The 22,183-nt window shown below is 35.0% G+C and overlaps 1 long non-coding RNA gene across 1 annotated transcript in view; it reads right to left on the bottom strand.

The window, feature by feature from the left end:
* Positions 1-834: 834 nt before the first annotated feature.
* The window catches only part of LOC149782145 (uncharacterized), a 30,514-nt gene continuing 9,165 nt past the window's right edge, over positions 835-22,183 (bottom strand). Inside the window, exons 2-3 of the long non-coding RNA XR_016414562.1 lie at positions 19,549-19,611; positions 835-1,135 (exon numbers count right to left, since the gene is read on the bottom strand). This is a non-coding gene — a long non-coding RNA (uncharacterized LOC149782145). The remainder of the gene's footprint in view (positions 1,136-19,548; positions 19,612-22,183) is intronic.

The raw sequence follows: 22,183 nt of genomic DNA, 5'->3' as shown, positions 1-22,183 counted from the left end.
TTAGGGAAAGTTCCACTGACGGTCGGTGAAAGTTTTATAACCTTGATAAAATCATTCAAGAGTGAACAGCTTTAAATAGACCCAAATGATATCTGTATACAGCATGAGCATAGAGTCAGGTGAAAACTCGGGAAAACACCAAATCCACAAATCTGTCTTCGCCCGATTATACTTTATTTAAAGCTTACCCTGATGTAACGAATGTCTAAGTATCACATAAATTGTTGTTACCCGCGAGAAAATTTGTGTACCCATAACACATGATTTGAAGAAAAAAACCAGTTCTGTTTTTTTTTTTTTGTTTTTTTTTTTGCAGAACGTACTGCATTATCTGCATATAATAACAAACATAAATACTATACAGGAAACACCAACTATATGAACATTATGCCCTATGCTTGTAATAAAATCATTTATTAAAATAAATGTAAACAGGATAGGCCAACGTTATTCTCCTTATTTCAAGCCGTATTGTGAATACAAATACACTGAAACATTTTAATTGAATCTTACATAAGATTTCAAACTAATTTTAAATAGCACGTGAAGACTTTTACAATAACTAAGCCAGTTAACGTATGCCATAGAATATTGTGATCGATTTTATTGGTCGCTTTTTCATAATTAATGAATGCAAAATAGATGTTTTCTCTGAACTATACACCTTGAAAATAATTACTTTGAGGATAAAAATGCAATCTATATTAAGCGTTTTCTTCTGTAACAGATATTGGTTTTTGGGGTTTTGTTTTATACATGGCAGATTATTTCAGAATGTTTCATTCAATCCACTGGTACAAATGTTTGCTAATGTATTAAAAGGTGTAATAACACTCTATTTTTCTATTCATCAATATTATAAAACCTCTACTCCATAACTCTGGATAATGGCATTAAAAATTTGCAAGAAAATCAAAAACACCGTCAACAGAGTTTTAATCCACGTACATTCCAAGAACGAATGAAATTCTTATCCGATATCATAAAGATTTCTAGGGGGTGGATTTGGGTCTGTATTCCCAATCACACTTGAATAGCGGAGTGTATTTCCCAGCCTGATATCCCAGTTTGTTCCCTCAACAGTCCTCTCTGTTTCTTTGAAATGAAATGGGCCAGGTCCTTCATATCGATGTGTCTGAAAACGACAGCAGTCAGATTTGTATGAACGTACGTATGAATGTATGTATGTATACGGTTTGATAGGACACCAGCACAATGGTGCCACTTACAATTAAGTTCAGAAATGTGAAGGTAAAAACTGGTGAACTATTCCAAAATCTTTAGTATGACAAACCATTCCAAGCAAACATAAACATATTCTCCTAAAAATTACAATACAAAAGGCAAATATGTCGAAATTCTTTTTCTTTAAAAAGGTGTATATAAACTATAACCGGAAAATAAAATGTAAATTTCTTTAATGTGTTCTAAAGACCACATTTTTTAAGAAACTCCTCTCATAGCACACACACACACACACACACACACACACACACACACACATACGTTTTGTGTGTACGACACGGTAATGTTTAGCAGCACAAAAATAATAACAGTAAATATCATTAGTATTAGAGGTAAAATCAATGTACCTATCAACAAAATTCCTTACCAAATGCAATCACTACTTCCTTCATATAAACTTATTGAGGCAATTATCCCTATTTATAGACCGGTACAGACCGACTCTTATTAACAGAACGTCACAAGGCATTATACGAAGAATGGATATGGCAAATGCTATATAATTAGTTTATTCACCAACGGCACCGAAAGACCAAACAAATTATCATCATTTGATGTATTATAGAAATAAGATGGGGTTTTATTATCATATAATTGCAATGCCAGTAGCTGGTAAAATAAAGTAACATTTCCATTAGTCAGAATGTTACCACGTGATCAAAATGAATTGCGTTTACTTCTGTATGAACTGTAAGGGAACTACCTTTCTAAGAATACGCCCTTCTGTAAATAGAGTCAAGTGTGCTTGAATTAAGCATCAAAGGAAAAGAACATTCTAACAATTTTAAAAAAATAAAAAAATTGCCTTCCATTTGTTGAATGGCTGGCATTATAATGACCTTATTGCAATCAAGCAGGACAAACCCTAGTGCTATAAATAGCTACGTAACAGAACACCCAAAACATGTATTACTACGCTCATTTAAGATTTCTGTTTTTTAATGATGCAAACAAAATAACATAACGAATAATTGAAATTTCAATTATAAGAGTTTAACGTTGTTTTTTCTGAGTTTATCGTGGTATAAATTGTCAGTTGCCGACTCACACAGCTTACATAACGCCCTTCGTTATTTGCTGTGTGAGTCATTTTGAAATAGCTTTTCAGTGCGAAAATAGAATGAATAATCAACGATCAATTTATATTTTTCTTGTTAAAATAGCTTGCAATAGCATGTTGTTGCATATAATCCTCCCCACCCATATTCTGAAACATTGACTTGAGAGTTCTCACTTAACAGATCTGTTACATTTGTTATAAGTCTATCTGCTATTCTCGTATGTATGACTATGGTTGTAAAATATTAAAAGTAGGAGTTAAAACTTTGTACATTTCACATTGGACTTCACCCATTGGACCCCAAAAGAGGGAGCCAGAGACGATATTCTTCTAGATAATATTTATAGAGGGGGCGAATCTAATTATCCAAGTAACATTATCTATGATTACTCAATCAATGTTGCTCGTTACATTCACTAGCTCTTCATGGTCAATAGGGCCATTATTATCAACACTAATTAGGCTAGCTACATGTGCCTACGGTCGATGTGGAACGAAGTGGATCGAAGATCAATGTCTAGCAAACCTTTGATCATCATGTTGATGGGAGCTACCAAGTTCTTATTTCGTTGTGACTTAGTTCGTCGATGTTCCAGACCACGATAATAGTAATGCTATTAACAAGAGCTAGAACATGGCATATACTGATAAGATTTCCACAGTTTTAGGCCCGATATAAATATTAGCTTTTTCTATTAAAAGAATGCCAATTCTGATTGTAAGTTGCACGACTAATACTGTATCCACATCGATTCTTAACCATTGTGGGCGTCCACCCAGATTAGGTTTCTGTTATTAACCTCGCAATCCACTGTTCAATTGTGAAGTAAAAGAGACGAATCAGTACAAACCTTCAAAATATTCAATGAAAATAGCAATTCGTCAAAATTTTCTACCCCAAGATCATAAATCAAATATTCATATGAAACTTGACATTGTGCAAGCTTTGAAAGTTCTTCAAACCATGATCTTGTATTTGAAAGGATGCATCTTAAGTCATGCTCTGGGTATAGTCGGTTCTGAGACTTAGTCTTTGTGATTACAAGTGCCAAAATACATGTGTTGCATGTAACTATTAGTAAACGGCAGTAATACTTTGTGTAAAGGGGCTTTCGTCGTTGACTACCTTAGGGTGGGGTGGGGTGCTCCCAGATGGGGTGCCCCCAGTATTATCTTTAATTTTTACAGAAGACCCACCCTGGCTCGTTTTTGTTATAAATTGAAGTAGGGATAGAGATGCATAGCTCCGAGCCCCCAGTCAGCGATGCCGACAGTTAAATTACTGAATACACAAAAGATGGAACTCAAATAAACAACAAATTTAATGACATTCAATTACAGATAATCCTTCTTCAATTGAAATTTTCAATATTCAAAACCCTATCACTCGTCTTTTACTCGACCAAGTGACGGCCTATTTCATCATTTCACTTAGTGTGATAGATGTTCCTCCTGTCCTGTTTTTCTACTCATCTCTTGATCTGTAGACTGATACCTAGTACACCTTCAGTCCAACAACCACGTCCTTCACCCTTCACTTCCTCCACTTCCGTTCTCTCCTTTTCTTGTCTCCCAGAGACTCGGGACCAACTGTACCAGGGTATTTCCCTTCTCTGTCTCCTACAGTTCCTCCGGTCCCTAAACGCGTCCTGTCCGAACACACACAAGGACATTAGTATATTCCACTGGCTATCTAGCCTCACACTAAACAACAATCTATCATCAGATAGCCATTACCTTCTTTGGTCACGCATTCGTGCACATCGAAATACCCATACTTTCTGGTATAGTATACTCGGTATCAACTGCTTATCATGCATATATCAATAGATTTCATCACATCGGTATATACAGATTCTCAATCTTATTATATTACACTTCTTCAAAGTGTACACAGATATCCACATATCCATGCGCTGATATATCCTTACACATTATACTCCTACAAAGTATACACAAATAGTCAAATACTCATATTAACTAATGTTGCACACTGCAGCCATTATACAAAGTTATAATTCAATTCAATATTTGCAAACCTAGAATATCACATGAATAAATGCACGAGGTTACTACGAATTAACCAAATAGGAATTACAATATTAATTGTTTACATAAACATTGCTCATATCTCAAAATATTTATGTCGATCAAACACTACAAATTAATCAAATCCTACAAATGGTAATTCTACGTACTAACGATTCTAGTAATGAAGTATACATGCAGCACATAAATAAAGTACATTTACCTTTCCGTAATAGATTGCGACAATCGAGCAAATAAGTCACTGACCTTTCCGAAGCTCCTTTGTAATTCCCAGAATAACAATGTTTCCCGCCAATTTCGAATGATGTCGGACTAGCTTAGAAGTTCCTTATGTAATTCCCGCAAGATGGTTTAGCGACTACTGACGTTTAGTTTCAAGACACTAGGTTTAAACTTGCGATTCCAATGGTGGCCATGCCTTGCTCAGTTCCGAGTGGATGTCGATTCACCCATGGTCTACATAATTAGCAGACATAGCCTCCTCCCCGCCAGTCTGTCAAGGGTGGATTTACGACCCTCACTTGATGTTTTTTGAGCCAAAACCGGCAATGTATGCACTTACCTGTGATTCGCACGCCGCTGAATAAGGCGTCAGTAACAAGTTCCTATGGCCATGTCATATACAACTGGCTTTCAACCGTCTTTATGATGTCGGCTTCCACTCGCAACGTTTATGAAGTGAATAATTAGCCTCAGGGTCTAGCACAGACATGTTGCAATCTGGCTATTGTTCCTTACTTATAACGTGACACTTTGCAAAGTTTCATTTTCCACAATCAGTTTCTCCTTTTTTACCTTGATATAGAAAGCACACAGCGATTTCGATCGTTTTATTTTTAAAATTGTTTCGTTAATTTATATCTCAGATCTAAACTAGTCATGGAGTTTAGCATACTTGAAGTGTCATCAGGCATATCCTCCACGTCAACATCAAACAGGTTGCGCACTAAGCTGTATTTCGCCATATCCTCAGGAACGTAGAAGCAAAATTCTAATATTAGTTTTGTCAAATGTTCCTCAATTACGTTTTATGCTTCGGTGAATTGATCATTTCGTATTTCAGAAGTAAATTTAGTGTTGTGAAAAAAGCAATCTTCCTTTCTATTATTTTCATCATTTACAACTTCAGCTTTCCTTTGAAAGCTGTCAACTTTTATGTTAGCCCTGCAACATCTGATCGTTGCCTCGCTTTGAAAAATTTTTGATCTTTGATTTATCCGACAGAGAGGCTAATTTGCACATCCACTTCGATCTGAAAACCTTTATTCGTAGATAAGAAAGTTATTTCTTTCTCATTGCATAATGCCATAACTGTACCTCACGACCGCCACCAGACCCAAGAATGGTACAGTAAAGAAAAATATATACTGCGAGCCTAAATAGATCACACCTTATTAAACATTCTGCTATTTAGCGACCTTGCTTCGATGAAATTTATAATCTGAATAACCTCTTCCATAATGATCTCCAAATTCGGCGACAGTCTCTAGCAAGAAAGGTTCTTCCAATGAAGGAGGCAGTAAGAAAGTTTCATCTGCCGATTGACTTCGTCCAATCTGCATCAAAACCTATGACGTGGTAAAACTTGCTGCAACACCATCAATGCACACACTGAAGTACTATTTCCAGTTCCATCCTTCATTAAGAAACGAATCTATTATTTTCAGATACATTCACCGGTTATGCTGGTCCGCAAAACAAAGATTGTTCTTCTGTATCTTTAAGACTTAAAACGCGAACATATCCTATGAGTTCGGCATGGTCACTCACATCATCTTTTGTGTATTAAATTGACCATTAATGTACGTAAATTGACCAATGTGGAAGGCGAAATTTCAGAGCGAAATTATTCTGAGCAAACCAATTTATTCAGAGGAAAACGTTTATTGCAATGTGGCGACGCTGGGGTTACAGTTGAAGTCTAGACTTAATATCGAAAATATCAAAATAGAACTAACAACTGCCTCAGGTTAGTGTTATGAGTGGTTTGTCTGGTCCCAGGATAATGTGACGGCGTGGGATAATGTGACTGTGTGGAACATGATGCTACATGTCTGTGGCATGATTCCCCAATGGTAGATATCACTATAAACTGTCATAATGATAACATCGTTATGATATAACAAAAAATTATAAAAGCTACGGTAAAAATAAAAAATCATACACACACACACACACGCGCGCGTATGTGTTGGAGTAGAATAGTGCTGTTTTTGGAAGATCGCTTATGTATAGCCGGGTCAATGGAAAATTAGCATATCGACTATGTTTAGCGATGGTTGCTAATAAATAAAAGCAGGTGGAAGTATCAACTACACGCCCAAAGTGAACGTAAAAACTGCGAATAGAGTTGTAGAACATACTGATGGATTCTACAGGAAATTATTCCATTCCACTTTATTCATGCACTGTGTACTCTGCTGAATATCCAATTTTATTTTAGATATTCCTCATTATTTCACAAACAGATATTGTGAATTTAGTCTGAACTCCCCCACCCCCACCCCCGTTTCTTGCGTTTAGACGTTTATCTAAAAAGACGGTGCTGCTGGGGCTATATTTAATGTTACGAAGCCACAAACAACTATATTTTCTAGAATAGAGTGCATGCATTATTATTATTATTATTATTATTATTATTATTATTATTATAACTAGTAGTAGTAGTACTAGTAGTAGTAGTATTAGGCATGAAGTATACGAAAAACATCATTACGACAAAAGAATTGATAATAATTAGTATCTCTTTAATTTGGCTCTTTTCGTCGCAGAGAAATAATGTGGGATTCTTTGGGATATAATTAAAATTGCTGTCTGACGTTCTTGATATAGTCTCAAATGCATAACTGGCATGATAAAATGCATATCTGGCATGGATAGATGGCAGTTGGATACATAAAATACATGCAAATGAATCGTAAAGTTATAAATATCTCAATTGAAAACTATAGTAAAGCCCTGTGAATAAACAGGGTGGAATTTGAGTTTTATTTGATTGTGGTAATCGTTGAGTAGCCTCTCTTTTCTAAAAGCTATTGGTTTAGGATGGGACTAAAATATGGGCAGTTGTAACATTACTATTTCCGTTTATCGTTATAGTGTCGCCATATGTAAAACTACAACGTACTGTTAATTCCCCCGTGTATCTATGGTGATTCATGTTACAGGCAACGCGCACTACTTAATTACTAATGTATGTAAGCTTCTCCCTTGACAAATGTTTGTTAATATAATAAAATCAATTACCCATAAATAATAATATTTTGTCATGCTTATCATTGTCGAATTTGTGCGAATTAATGTGTATACATTATATATCAACAAAAGTGTATTCCGGTTTCGTTTCGGCATGAAGTTACCAAGGGGTGTGTGGTTCTTTCGTCTTCAGTTGTTTGAAATCACTGTCGTCAGTTCATCCAATACTGCACGGCCAATATACTTGCTGTGAGAAAACAGAATACCTCTAGCACTCTGGTGGTTGATTTTAATATAACCTGGGTATTTAGAGGGTCAGGTCTGACTGTATTGCTTCAATACAAGGTGTGCTGTCAGTACAATGGCCAAAGTACAGATGGCTTCTTAAACCAAACAAAAAGTCTGTACCAGGCTCTGCCCAATCAAACAAACTATTGACTGTGTCTTGAAAACTGCATGAATCAATAACCTAAACAAACAATTCCCATTACAATAACAAACTTATGTTTGACAAATTAAAGCTTGCAAATAATTCATAAGAAAATGTATAGATCAATTATACCTTCATAAGCTTCCCATTTACGATTGATTTTCTTCCAATCACAGTTTTTGTCATTTCTCATTTGTACATATATGATATCAAATGTTTCCCAGTTTGGAACTTTATTGTGAATATGGTATTAAAATATGAGGTTCTTTTCTGCATATAAAATTTAATTTAAAATTACATCATATTTTTAGGTGTATTTATTCGTAATATTGATCTACTGCTGTGAAATTAGTGGGAAAGTAAAATAGGAAGTTATATATGCAAGTACTTTATCACTGACTTTGTCGTATGTTAATTGTTGCATGTTAGTTGACCGCTCCGTTGATCTTGAGCATAGAGGGTCTGCCTTGGCTGCGTGAGGTCGTCGGATCAAACCCCTGCCGAGTTATATCAAAGGCATAAAAATAGAACTAACATCTGCCTCAGGTTAGAGTTAGGAATGGTTGGTCTGGTACCAGGATAGTGAGATAGGGTGGGACATGATGCTACATATCTGCGGCATGATGCCACAGTGCTAGACATCATTATACACTGCTACACTGCAGACATCGTAGCGATATCAAAGAACATTAATGCTACGTTACAAATCCAAATCTCTCTCTCACAGACACAGACCCAAAGACACACAGACGCACATATACACATGTGTCTGTTGGTGTAGATCAATGCTGTTATTGGAATATCGCTTATGTTTTGCCGGATCGATGGCAATTGGCATATCGCCAATGTTTATCACTGGTTGCTGGGTGTTGTTTAAATAAAAGTTGCTGGAAGTATCTACAACACACCCAAAGAGAAAGTGCCAAACTGCGAATACAGTTGCAGGAGATATTGATGGATATTACAGGAAATTTTCCATTCCATTTCATTCATGCACTGTGTACTCTGTTGTATATCCAATTTCATTTTGGATATTCCTCATTATTTCATAGATAGTGTGAGCAATTATTTTAAATAATAATATTTATAAATTTAGGACATTAATGAAAATACCAATATATAGGAGAAATGTGACGTGTGTGATTTTGATTTTTAACGCAGCTTTAACAATTTTTCAGTCATATCGCAACGATGTCTGCAATGTGGCAGTTTATAGTGATGTCTAGTACTGGGGCATCATGCCGTAGTCACCCAGTCACATTATCCTGACACCAGGCCGACCAGTCCTAACACTAACCTCTTAATGCTGAACGCCAAGCGAGGCAGCTGTTAGTACCATTTTTAAAGTCTCTGGTATGACTCGGCCGGGGATCGAACCCACAACCTCCCGCATCCGAGGCGAACGCTCTAACCACTAGACCACCCGAGCGGTATAGGAGAAATGACTGTAACTGATGATAATGTTACATACGACGTATGTTTCAGGAAGTAAAAGTACTTCTGCTATTTGTACACATTATATTTTATGGAATATGACATTACTCGGAAATATCAAACATAATTATGATGTTCGTTGAGATTAGTATTTATTATTTTTACTCTATCACTCGGAGACAAGAAAGACTATACTTATATTAGTACAAATTTCGTGCAATTAATATTGTTCATCTTATGACTCGGGTATAAGAACAGATTTTCTGATAATTTCAATTAATTATTATTATGTCCTAAAAGGAGAGGATATTTTGGCGTTTTCTCATTAGTCTGAATCTTGCTCCTTCCGTACATCGCTCCGTCACATAATCTTTTGAACCAAACTAGTTTCTAGCAGTTTTTGATGGATTATTACGAAACAAGGTCGTCATAGAAACGTGCGCATATTGCTAGAATTTTAACCCTTCTGGACTTGACAGCTGGATAATATATGTGATGCATTCGCTGGACCACCACAAGTTTCGTAGGTTTAATGGTAAGTTCTGTTTGCATTTGCAAGGATTGTCATATTGACAAATCACTGTGTTCAATCAATGGTTTCAATAGTTTGTACCTTTCTGACTTACAACTGATGCAGTCTACGACATATTTCAGTGACAAATCTCTTCACCTACCTTCTGATGGATTCTTTGTAAATTTTAACATATTATAGTTATCATATGAAAAGAGGCATACGGACCAATCACTTTGTTTCCGTGATTTATGTGTAAGATGGGATCAACTGATCTCACAATTCTCATTTTCATCAAATTTTAATTTGAAAGGATTATTTGAATAAATTCGTTGCAAACTAGAACAAACAGTTTTATCTATTCAATAATTATTAATGTATTCAGTTTTGAAATAGCTTTTAAACTAATCAGACGTGTGCTATCCAGTAAATATATCAAAATGTATATAATAGATTTTAAAACGCTGTTACGGCTATTACTAGTATTATTATTGCTGATCTTCTTCTTTTCCTTTTTCTTCTTTTTCTTCTTCTTCTTCTTCTTCTTCTTCTATTATTATTATTATTATTATTATTATTGTTATTATTATTATTATTATTATTATTATTATTATTATTATTATTAAATAAAGCAAGAAAGAGTAGAAATGAGATAGTTCGAAATTATTGTAAGCTCATTTTTTTCTCCGTTAACTTTACATTATCAGAATCGTTCAATATTTTACGATATTGCACACGTTCATATTGCATCCACGAGCTGGACACGTGTGCTTAATAGTGTATTAGGAACTACTTTGTAAACAAATCATGTACATTCGCATAGCAGACGCAATACGTTCTAGTTGATTAAATTTGTTTCTGAATGAACTAAAGCAGATGTTTCGTGGACTGCAACATACCAACTGTTTTGCTACATTCCACGTTAACCTTTTGATACATTGTTTCAGGTTTTGCGATAGACACCAAATTTCATAAAATTGCTTGGTACCTACAAATAACATGCAAGCTGTAAAGGCATAAACTGTCTCCTTTAGCTGGTAATAAGAATGGCAGAAAAATATTCTTACAGTTTTACATCCAGAATTTCCTCAAAATGTACTTTCTTAGTTCTGCAAATCCGAATTACATGAGCCATGTAATGAGTTCTAAAGCTTGATAATCAAGCTGATTACACATTTTGAAATTGTACTGTAATTTCGACTATATTCCAAGTGCAATTACATCTTCCTTATTGTAGTCAAAATGAAATAAACATTAAATTCAATAGCGTCTTTTTGATAACTGCAATTGAAACAATTCAAATGTTCCCCACATAATGATTTCAAATAGTCAATGACAGAACAAACACACTTGCAGATGTAAACACGCTTCTCCCGCGCCTCTTCAATCCGATTTATTTCATGTACCATTTGCAAAGATGAATCCAGTCCAAAATCACAAACTTTCGTCGAATCGAAACAAAATACCAAAATCTATTCATTCCAGATAAAATGGAAAAGTTGTTGCAACGCGCATTCATTCACAATATGACTGCAAATTTCAACTTTAACTAGACACGCCATTTTCTTTCGGAAGTTATGTCTAGTGCGCGACAAAGTTCAAATTTATCTGGGCGGAGTTATGCACGTATTAATAATGATGTTGTGTAATGATAAATCTGCGCTTGTGTATTTAGTTTGGAATACGGCATAACTTCGTTTACGTTGTTTTTTGTAATGTATTTTGTTTATATAATTAACGCATTAGTTAGAATAAAAAATGATCATATAATAAAAAGGTTGCTACATTTGTTTGGGAAAATATAAACTCGCTTTGTCGGATGGATATACCACAATCCCAAGGTCGTGCAGTGTTCCATCCAAAAACTCGTTCATATTTTCCCATACAAATGCAGCAACCTATTAATATTATTATTATTATTAGTAGTAGTAGTAGTAGTAGTAGTACTCGGCATGAAGTATACAAAAAAAATTATTACGAAAAAAGAATTGATAATAATTAGTATCTCTTCAATTTTGGCTCTTTTCCTCGTAGAGAAATAATGTGGGATTCTTTGCAATATATTTACAATTGTCCTCGGACGATCTTGTTATAGTCTCAAATGCATAATTGGCATGACAAAATGGATATATGGTATGGATAAATGGCAGCTAGATACATAAAAATACATACAACTGAATCGTAAAGATATAAATATCTCTATTGAAAACTACAGTAACACTCTGTGAATAAACATGGAGGGATTTGAGTTTTATTTGATTGTGGTAATCGTTGAGTAGCATCCCTTTTCTAAAAGCTATTGGTGTAAGATGGGACTAAAATATGGGCAATTGTAACATTACTATTTCAGCTTGTCGTTATAGTGTCGCCATATGTAAAACTACGACGCATTGTTAATTCCCTCGTGTACTTATGGTGCCTCATGTTACATTCAACGCGCACTACTTAATTACTAATGTATGTAAGCTTCCCCCTTGACAAATGTTTGTTAAGATAATCAGATCAATTACCCATAAATAATACTATTTTGTCATGCTTATCATTGTCGAAATTGTGCGAATTAATGTGTATGCATTATATATGAACAAAAATGTGTTCGGGTTTCGTTTCCGCATAAAGTTACCAGGGGGTGTATGTTTCTTTCGTCTTCAGTTGTTTGAAATTACTTTCATTGGTTCACCAAATACTGCATGGCCAATGTGCTTTGTGAGCGAATACCGAATACCTCTATCATTCTGGTGGTTGATTTTACCATAACCATGGTACTTAGAATGTCAGGTCTGACTGTATTGCTTCAATACAAGGTGTGCTGTCAGTACAATGGCCAAAGTACAGATGGCTTCTTAAACCAAACAAAAAGTCTGTACCAGGCTCTGCCCAATCAAACAAACTATTGATTGTGTCTTGAAAACTGCATGAATTAATAACATGAACAAACAATTCAAATTACAATAACAATATTATGTTTGACAAATTAAAGGTTGCAAATAATTCATAAGAAAATGTATAGATCAATTATACCTTCATAAGCATCCCATTTACGACCGATTTCTTTCCAGTCACAGATTTTTGCCATTTCTCATTTGTACAGATATGATATTATTTATCAAATATTTTCCATTTGGGAACTTTACTGCGAATGTCATTTAAATATGAAGTTCTTTTCTACATATACAATTCAATTTAAAATTACGTCATATTTTTTAGTGTATTTATTCTTAATATTGATCTACTGCTGTGAAATTAGAATGAAAGTAAAATAGGAAGTTATATATGCACGTACTTTAACACTGACTTTGTCGTATGTTAATTGTTGCATGTTAGTTGACCGCTCCATTGAACTTGAGCTTAGAGGGTCCGCCTTGGCTGCGGGAGGTCGCGGGTTCAAACAATGGCCGAGTCGTATCAAAGACATAAATATCGAGCAAACAGCTGCCTCAGGTTAGTGTTAGGACTGGTTGGCCTGATGCCAGGATAATGAGACTGGGTGGGATACGATGCTACATATCTGTGGCATGATGACCCAGTGCGACATATCACTATACACTGCTACCATGCAGACATTGTAGCGATATCACAGAAAATTGTTAAAGCTACGTTACAAATACAAATCTCTCTCTCTCTTAGACACAAACTCAAAGACACACAGACACACACATACACACGTGTCTGTTGGTGTAGAATAATGCTGTTAATGGAATATCGCTTATGTTTAGCCGGATCCATGACAAATTGGCATATCGCCAATGCTTATCACTGGTTGCTGGGTGTTGCTTAAATAAAAGCGGGTGGAACTATTTACTACACACCCAAAGAGAAAGTGCCAAACTGCGAATTTTGTTGTAGGACATATCGATGGATATTACAGGAAATTATTCCATTCCACTTCATTCATGAACTGTGTACTCTGTTGAATATCCAATTTGTTTTTGATGTTCTTCATTATTTCACAGATATTTGTGAGCAATTATTTTAAAGAACAATATTTATCCTGTTAGGACATTTATGAAAATAAATATTGATAGGTGAAATGACTGGAACTGATGATAATATTACATACGACGTATGTTTCAAGGAGTAAAAGGACTTCTGACATTTGTACACATGATATTTTATAGCATATGACATTAATCGGAAATAGCAAACATAAATCTCTTCTTGAAATTCATAAAACATTGTAAAGACCAAAAGCATTGTAAGTTGCAAATAATTTGCAGACTTTCAAGAAATGAAGGCATTCATATCTCACAACGTAAATAATGCAGTGCGCTTTGCCGCATAGTAGTCACTTTTCAAAAAGCGTAATACCATTTTTAGTTTTGCGCACAGTTTTCCTTTGTACCAATTTACTAGATAAGGTCTAAGTATGTGATATGTACATAATGTTTGACATAAACCGTTTTCAGCCTAATTCTTAAGGTGGCAGAGTCCAGTTTCGTAAATTGTCCGCTTGCAAAACATAAGGCTATGGTGTGACGTTTTCAGCTGTTATTGTTTACTGTCTAAAGCTATGACTATATTTGTGAACTAGGTCTTTCTGGCTTGTGTTGTTCTTGACATTGATGTTAGCTATATTCATCTTCCATAGTACCTCTGCAGTATGTTGATAGTGAAATACCAATAGTCGGCTAGGAAGAATAGCTAGCCTTCCATAGCAGTAAACACATGGGTTTGGGGTAAATAGAATATATCATAAACGGCTTGGATGACAATTATTTTTAGCTGCATTAGTCTTTTTGTACACACTGTTTTGCAGAACTGGCGTCTAGGAAAATGGCTTGTATTTGCATATGCTGTCAAAAATGACCTTCGAACATGAAAATTGAAGGTAGACATTTGGGGTTGCGGTGAACTGCTATTGTCTTCTTTGATGAAGTGGATAATATTGGTATGCATTGTTGTAATAGATGTATCCAAAAATATGGACTTTTTTACAGCACTTGTGTATTTTTTTATGATTTTTTTATACTAGGTCGCTGATGCGGCATTAAATGTTTACATAAAAACTGGCCCCTGCGCCCTTAAGAAAAATTGACAAAAAATGTTGGTGCAGTCAGCCACATCTATTATACGTTTCTGCTTCTTCGTATATATTTAAATAAATTGTATGCATTAGCTTCATTATATTTCTTTCTTTTTTTCCATATATCACTTAGTGTTGTATGTAATGCTCTTTGGAGAGGGAGGAAACTGTGTTATGTACTTCAATGTGAGAACAGTTTACATCATGACAAAGTTGCATATTTTGGACTTAACATACTAAATATGGGAACAAAATGATGACCATCACGTATTGGCCAGCTCTTTTTGTTGTTGTCAAGGTTTTCACTCCTATTTTTATGGATAGTATTCACATTTCAATACAGACACACAGAAACAATTGCATAATATGTCAACATGCACTCTTAAAAGTAATTTAACTCTACAGGAGCAAATACAACTTCAAAGGAATCATACATATACATAATGTTGTGAATGTTGAAAGACAACAGTAGAACTGTGTCTAAAAATGAAGCATATGGCATATTGTCGGCTATATTTTGGTGTGTATAATGAAGGGTTTAGCACATTGACATAATTTCTAGCCTCATGACCCCACTCTGAAGTTGACATCCAGTTTCTCCTCTGCAATTCTTATGTTTTCACTGAATGTTATAATTACATCAATGTCACTTGTTTCCTTTCTTTTTGCAGGTCTCAGTTTGAATGGTAAAAAATCAGGATTAATCAGTTACTCATTCTGAAAGGAACAATAGCTTGAATCTCATCCAGATACTCATTCTGATCTAAGTGCACAAGAGAGTGACTTTGACGGACAGATTTATCTTCCGCATGAGTTGTTTTATGGTAAGTGCTTAATAACGCCAAACAAATGAAATGCTTTGTACCTTAACTGAATTTTCCACTGTAAATATTTGTCTTATACCTTATATTACACTGGACAACAAATTTTTACAAAAGTCATGTTACTGAAATAAAATTAGTCAATTCTTATCAATTTTTATGTGCTGAACACGAATATGACAGTCAAATTGCAAAATTGGCTCTAGTTTTTTTGTAATCTGCAAGAAATTAATGTTTACATAACGAAATGCATTCCAATAGTAAAAGGTCAACTGTAATAGCCTACCTATAAAAAATCAAGTCATTGACTACATCTTAGATTTCTTCGCCTGTCTCTTGTACAGCTGTTCGGGAGCATCTCTGAGGAGTGTCCAGCAGTAGTCAGCCAGCATTGTAGTGGACCATTTTCCCTGGTATCTTTGTTCCATTGTTGCGATATCTTGATGAAAACGTTCGCCGTGTTCATCACTAACAATACCACAGTTGCTAGGAAAGAAATCCAAATGGGAATGAAGGAAGTGAATCTTTAGAGACATATTGCAGCCAAGTTTCTTATACTTCATCAACATGTCTTCTACTAGTTCCTTATAGTTTTCTGCCCTAACATTTCCGAGGAAGTTTGTAGAAACTAGGCGAAAAGCATTCCATGCTTGTTTCGCGTCACCTTCCAGCAAGTTGTTGAACCGGTCATCTTTGAAAAGCTCTCGAATCTGAGGACCCACAAAAACTCCCTCTTTAATCTTTGCTTCGCTGAGTCGAGGGAATTTTTCATGCAGGTATCGGAATGCTGGCAAAGTCCGGTCAATGGCTTTCACGAAGTTCTTCATCAAACCTAGTTTGATGTGAAGGGGTGGTAGCAAGATTTTCTGAGCCTCAACCAGAGCTGGGTGTTGGATATTCTTCTCTCCAATGGCTACATTCTGCCTGTGAGTCCATTCCTTCCTCATGTAGTGCATTTCCCTTGCTCGGCTATCCCACTCGCATAAGAAACACATGTATTTTGTATATCCTTGCTGCAGTCCCATTAAAAGGGCAACTACCTTCAAATCACCACAGAGGTGCCAGCTGTACTTGTTATACTCAATGGAATTCAGTAGCTGCCTTAAGTTATCGTATGTCTCTTTCATGTGGACAGCATACGCTACTGGAATAGATGGAAGAATGTTTCCATTGTGCAAAAGCACAGCCTTGAGACTCAGTTTCGAAGAGTCCACAAATAGTCTCCATTCTTGTGGGTCATGAGTGATTTTTAAAGCATTGATGAGGCCCTCAATATCGGAACAGAATATCAGATTACTTTCCTTTCTGAAGAAAGGCTCCAATTGCTGGTGGCGCTTTCGATATGCAGTAATTGTGACATCTTCTTCTAGAAGATTCCATTGTTGGAGTCTTGATCCTAGCAATTCTGCCTTGTTCTTTGATAAGTCCAAATCACGAATCAGGTCATTTAGTTCTTCCTGTGTTATTCTGTGTGGGGTTGATGATGCACCACAGTGAAAATCTGGATCACTGCATGCTGATGGACCAGGAGAAGAACAGGTCGACTCACCTTTGTCTTCGTCAGATGAATCAAGAGAATATTCTGCTGGAGGTTCTGGAATAGGAAGTCCCTCACCATGTGGAACTGGTCTCAATGCAGACGGAATGTTTGGGTAGACTATTCTCGACTTCTTTCGCTTCGTTATTCCGCCGGAAAGAGGAGGAACCAAGCAGAAGTAACAGTCATTTAGGTGGTTGCTTGGCTCTCTCCACACCATTGGGACTGCAAACGGCATTGATGACCTTTTGCAATTCAACCACTGTGAAAGCTGTGTTGTACATGTAGCACAGCATATATGCGGAGCCCAAGGCTTGTCTTGGTCACCAACCTTGCATCCGAAGTAAAGATGATATGCCTTCTTCACTTGAGAATTGATACTTTTCTTCTGGTTGGCAAATGTCACTTCCCCACAAATATAGCAAAAATTGTCCGCGGTATTAACACACTTTCGAGGCATTACTGTTCTTTATTGTACGTAAATGGATAAAATAATAAGTTTTATGTAACAGTAGCTTGAACTGTCTCGCACAACGTCTAAAATATTTTAAATGCTGAACCTATCTGATTGGGCTTTATATAGTACACTGCTTACGTCAGCTTCAGCAGCCGCCTGGCATTAGTATAATAGGCCTACACATGTATAGTACACTGCTGACGTCAACTTACTTCAGCAGCCGCATGGCATTAGTATTGCATTGCATCAGAAAATGATGCAATCAACTGAGGATGATGTGAGCATGATGGTATTATGCAATGTTACATCATTATTCCGGATGTTGCTGCAGTCCTACTGGAGAAATTTACACAGTGAAACATAGAAAATGAGGTATATGAATATCTTCAAAACGAGAGCCAATACAAATTTTTCACGGTTATATTCGTGTTCGGCACACCAAAATACTACAGATTAGGGCCTTTTCAAGTCAGTAATGATTTCACTGTTGACCAGTGTTATTATTCACTATGATTTTGTAAACTCCAGAAATCATTAAAGTCAGTTGTATGTGAACTGGTTTCTGAGAGGAAATTTCTCTGTTAAATTGTTTTGAGTAATTGTATATGTGTGGTCAGTTTCATCGCTATGTATCATTGAATTTATTTGGTAAGTTACGTTGTAAGTTTAACAGGGTCCCACACATCAGCATATAAATATTACAGCATGGTGTTATGTTAATTGATTAAAATTTGATCTCCCAAGATTAGCTAGTCCTACTGTTGTGATTACCCCCCAAAACACCCGCCCACACAACATGATTGCTGCTATTGGAATCTCCAGAATAATAATGTAATGAAAGGTTAGGAACCGTTTGTTCCATATCAGTCTAAAAGTAATTCAAAAGCATTTGCTATGATTGTTTTTCTTTAAGCAATCCGTATATAACTAATTATTATGCATGAGACTAATATGATGTATCGATGCAATCGAGGTACCCGTTATTTGCACTTCTGAGCTAGAACTATCTGCATCATGACAAATTAGCATAGTGTATGCTTAACTTACCATACATGGGGAAATAAAAGGGATTATTGTTTTTTCTCTCTTTTCAGTAAGTAGTGAGCTGTGCATTATTATTTTAATGCATACAGATATGCAAAACAGTTAATTTCGTATTCATCACACACTCCTATAAGCAAATTAATTCTACAGCAGCATATAGACTTCAGATATATCATAAATTAGCATACTTTTGTGAATGATGACTGCTTTCTTAACAAGCTGGAAAAAATAGTGTATCCCTAAAATAAGAAAGTATCTTTACATATTATCATGAATGTAATCAAGAAAGTCCCACAATGATATCCTTAATTATCAAATTATGTATGCCATTTTACAGGTTAGAATGATGCAATGTAGAGATTATGATTTTGTGGTACGTCGTTGCATCTGAATCTTCTTAAATAGGGGATTTTATGTTTATATATGTTTTGCAATCACTAATTTCTTTACTTCGGGGTAAGAGATAATGTCGTGGAGTTCTTGCGTATAACATAGTCTTTTTCATTTCACCTATACAAAAATATATTACAGATTCAAAAACAAAATGTATGTTTATAGGAATTATTTCGCAAAGAAACTCAATTTAGCACTCTAAGGCTTTATAATATTTGCAATATGTTTTGTTTTATGGTAAAGTGTGCCAAAAATGTATATAATAAAATTGTCAAAATCATGATTGTATAGGTGCATTGAGGTTATACCTGAAATATGTTCAGCTTATCGTAAGTTATAGAATTATTACCTGCTCAGCCATGATCGCGTCTCCCTAAATTTCATAGACAGTGGTCACCAAAAGCGTGGTGGTCTATACAAAATAAAACAAAGTATGATTAACAAATTAAAATGACTATGGGGCAAGCAACCAACTAAATGAAGATACAAAGACTTCCCCAAAACAATATTAAATACCTTTTCACAATATCACATCAGAAGTAATTATATTCGATATAAATATTATTAACTATCAATGTGAGGACATTGATTGCTCTCTCAACCCCACCCCCACGCAATGTAGCCTATGTCATTCAAATATTAGTGATGCTGCACATCAATATTTGGCACTTCACTCAGAAGACACGAGTGTTTAAACTATCATCTATTAACAAATCGAAAATAAAAAATTTGAAGATAATATGTAATCAATATTTGCAGAACGCTCTGTTCATTGATTGGAAATATGTAGAAGAATTGTCATGACAAAGTAAAATTGATACTTTGATATATTTCATCTGCAATTATCTTTTTTAAATAAGAAATAAAATCAGAAGAAGCATTAGAATCAAAGGTAATAAAAAATCTTCAAATATACTGTTGAAATTTCAAACGACTGACAGAAAAATAAATCTTCTGTTTAATCTTTCTAAATTAAATCTAGAGTCAGAAGATGTTCACGATTTATATTTTCTATAAGGCTGTCCAGCTATAAAGAGGAACCCAAGCTAATCTTAGTAAATTTGTGCATATCCTGAGGCAGGGAAGCTGTGTTGCGCATGACCAGCAATCTAAGAAAAGGTCTTCGAGTTACTACTGATTTACTTCCTTCATGAGAAATCTAGGGACTATTTGGAAGCTGAAGCATGCTCTTTTATAAACAATGAGCCAGCTAGTCAAGACTGAAGATAATAATCAGAGAAATGGGTACGACCCATATCTTAGAATACACTTCATGGCAGGTGTAAACTGCATCACTTTTAATTATGAATGAATTTCAAAGAAAAAATATAGTATCTGAATAAGCATTATTAATAAAAATTTGATGTTAGATTCAAAAGTTTTTGACATACTATTTTGAAATTCCCATATTGAAAAAAGAATAATTTCTGCCCAGCAGCATTATTTTTTTCGAATATTAAACATGAGTGTATGCAACAGTTTAGGAGTAAAAGGATATTACGAACCTTTAATTCTCTTAGATGTCCAACAAAAATTACCCTGCCATCTATCAACTATTATCTACGGAATTTCTCCACCTACCTACTTATTTGTCTATCTATCTATCTATCTATATATATATATATATATATATATATATATATATATATATATATATATATATATATATATATATATATCCATCGATCAATTATTACAGTTTATTAGTTTTACAAAAAGCTGCTCCTTTCCCCCATGTCTATCTTCCTACCTACCTAAGTGCATATGTACCTATTCGCAATGATGCATGATGCATAAGCTCCGTGCAAGATATGCATAACTATCTAAACATATACTCAGAGGTATTACCTTATTATCAACCTACCTCTGCGTATACGTTTTGTTCGCGGTGTTATGGAGTTGGTTATCATTATTCCTTAATGTTTTCTTCCTCATGTCATCCTTTCTGGTATTTATTTGTACTAATATCTGAACATACCTTGAGCACATTTGAAGATATTGCATACAAACAAAACGAAATCAAATATTATTCTAATTTAATACCTGAAATGCAGACTTTTACTGGATAAACGAATATATAATACAGTTAACATTTATCGCAGTATTTTATGGGTAAATAATCCCCTAATTGATTGCGACTTCTTCCGGTTTCAATCGTCTTTGCAACATGGATCACAGTACAGGGGAAGTAACTTTTTGAATGAATCTCTCAATTAGAAATACTTAAATCAAGCTAATGTAGCTGCTTTTGGACTTAAAGACGTAAAGAAATGCAATAATAATGCATTTGCTTGAGTTTTTATCGGTGTCAAGCTATGCACTCATATTTTAACGAATATTATTCATAATTTGTTATAGACTGAACATATTTCAAAACGTGGCCATTCATCCGTCAAAGTAATTTAGCTCCACGAGTTCAGACATATTTCATAGAAACAATCAATATACATGCTGTAACGAATTGCAAAATGTCACCAATGGAACAGTGTTACAAACAGTGGGAAGAATCGCAAAACGCTTTAGTACAGAGACCTAATTTCTACCTTCATGGCTGCACTGTAAAGTTGACATCAGAGATTTATTGTATCACACCTAAGCCATACTAAGAAATGTATCAAATTTATGCACCCATATTGAAAACTATAAGATCATTTACGATAGAAAAAGCTGTAAAAGAAAAAGAGAAAATATCTTTTAAAAAAGATTTAAACGTTTGGGTTTATATCGTTTGAAATTTCATTGTTTTTTCGTGGTTCAGTAGTACGGTTAAATGCATATGCATATAATGTCATGTTACATTCCTTCTCTTGAAAGGTATGCTAGATACAGGATTCAGCAGATTATTTTGATCGAGTAAGTTGTGAAAAGCGTGGATCATTCTTTCCAAATGGTATGCCGGAATGCCCTTGCCCAAATAAGAGTTAATGTCCCTTACCCAAATTCAGAGGTACATTGCATTTTGTAGCTAAAGCTAGAGGCTTGTT

This window comes from Sinohyriopsis cumingii, chromosome 15 (assembly GCF_028554795.1).
Source record: "Sinohyriopsis cumingii isolate HCF-2022 chromosome 15, ASM2855479v2, whole genome shotgun sequence".
Classification (NCBI taxonomy): Eukaryota; Metazoa; Mollusca; class Bivalvia; order Unionida; family Unionidae; genus Sinohyriopsis; species Sinohyriopsis cumingii.
This window is presented reverse-complemented; position numbering and strand designations above follow the sequence as displayed.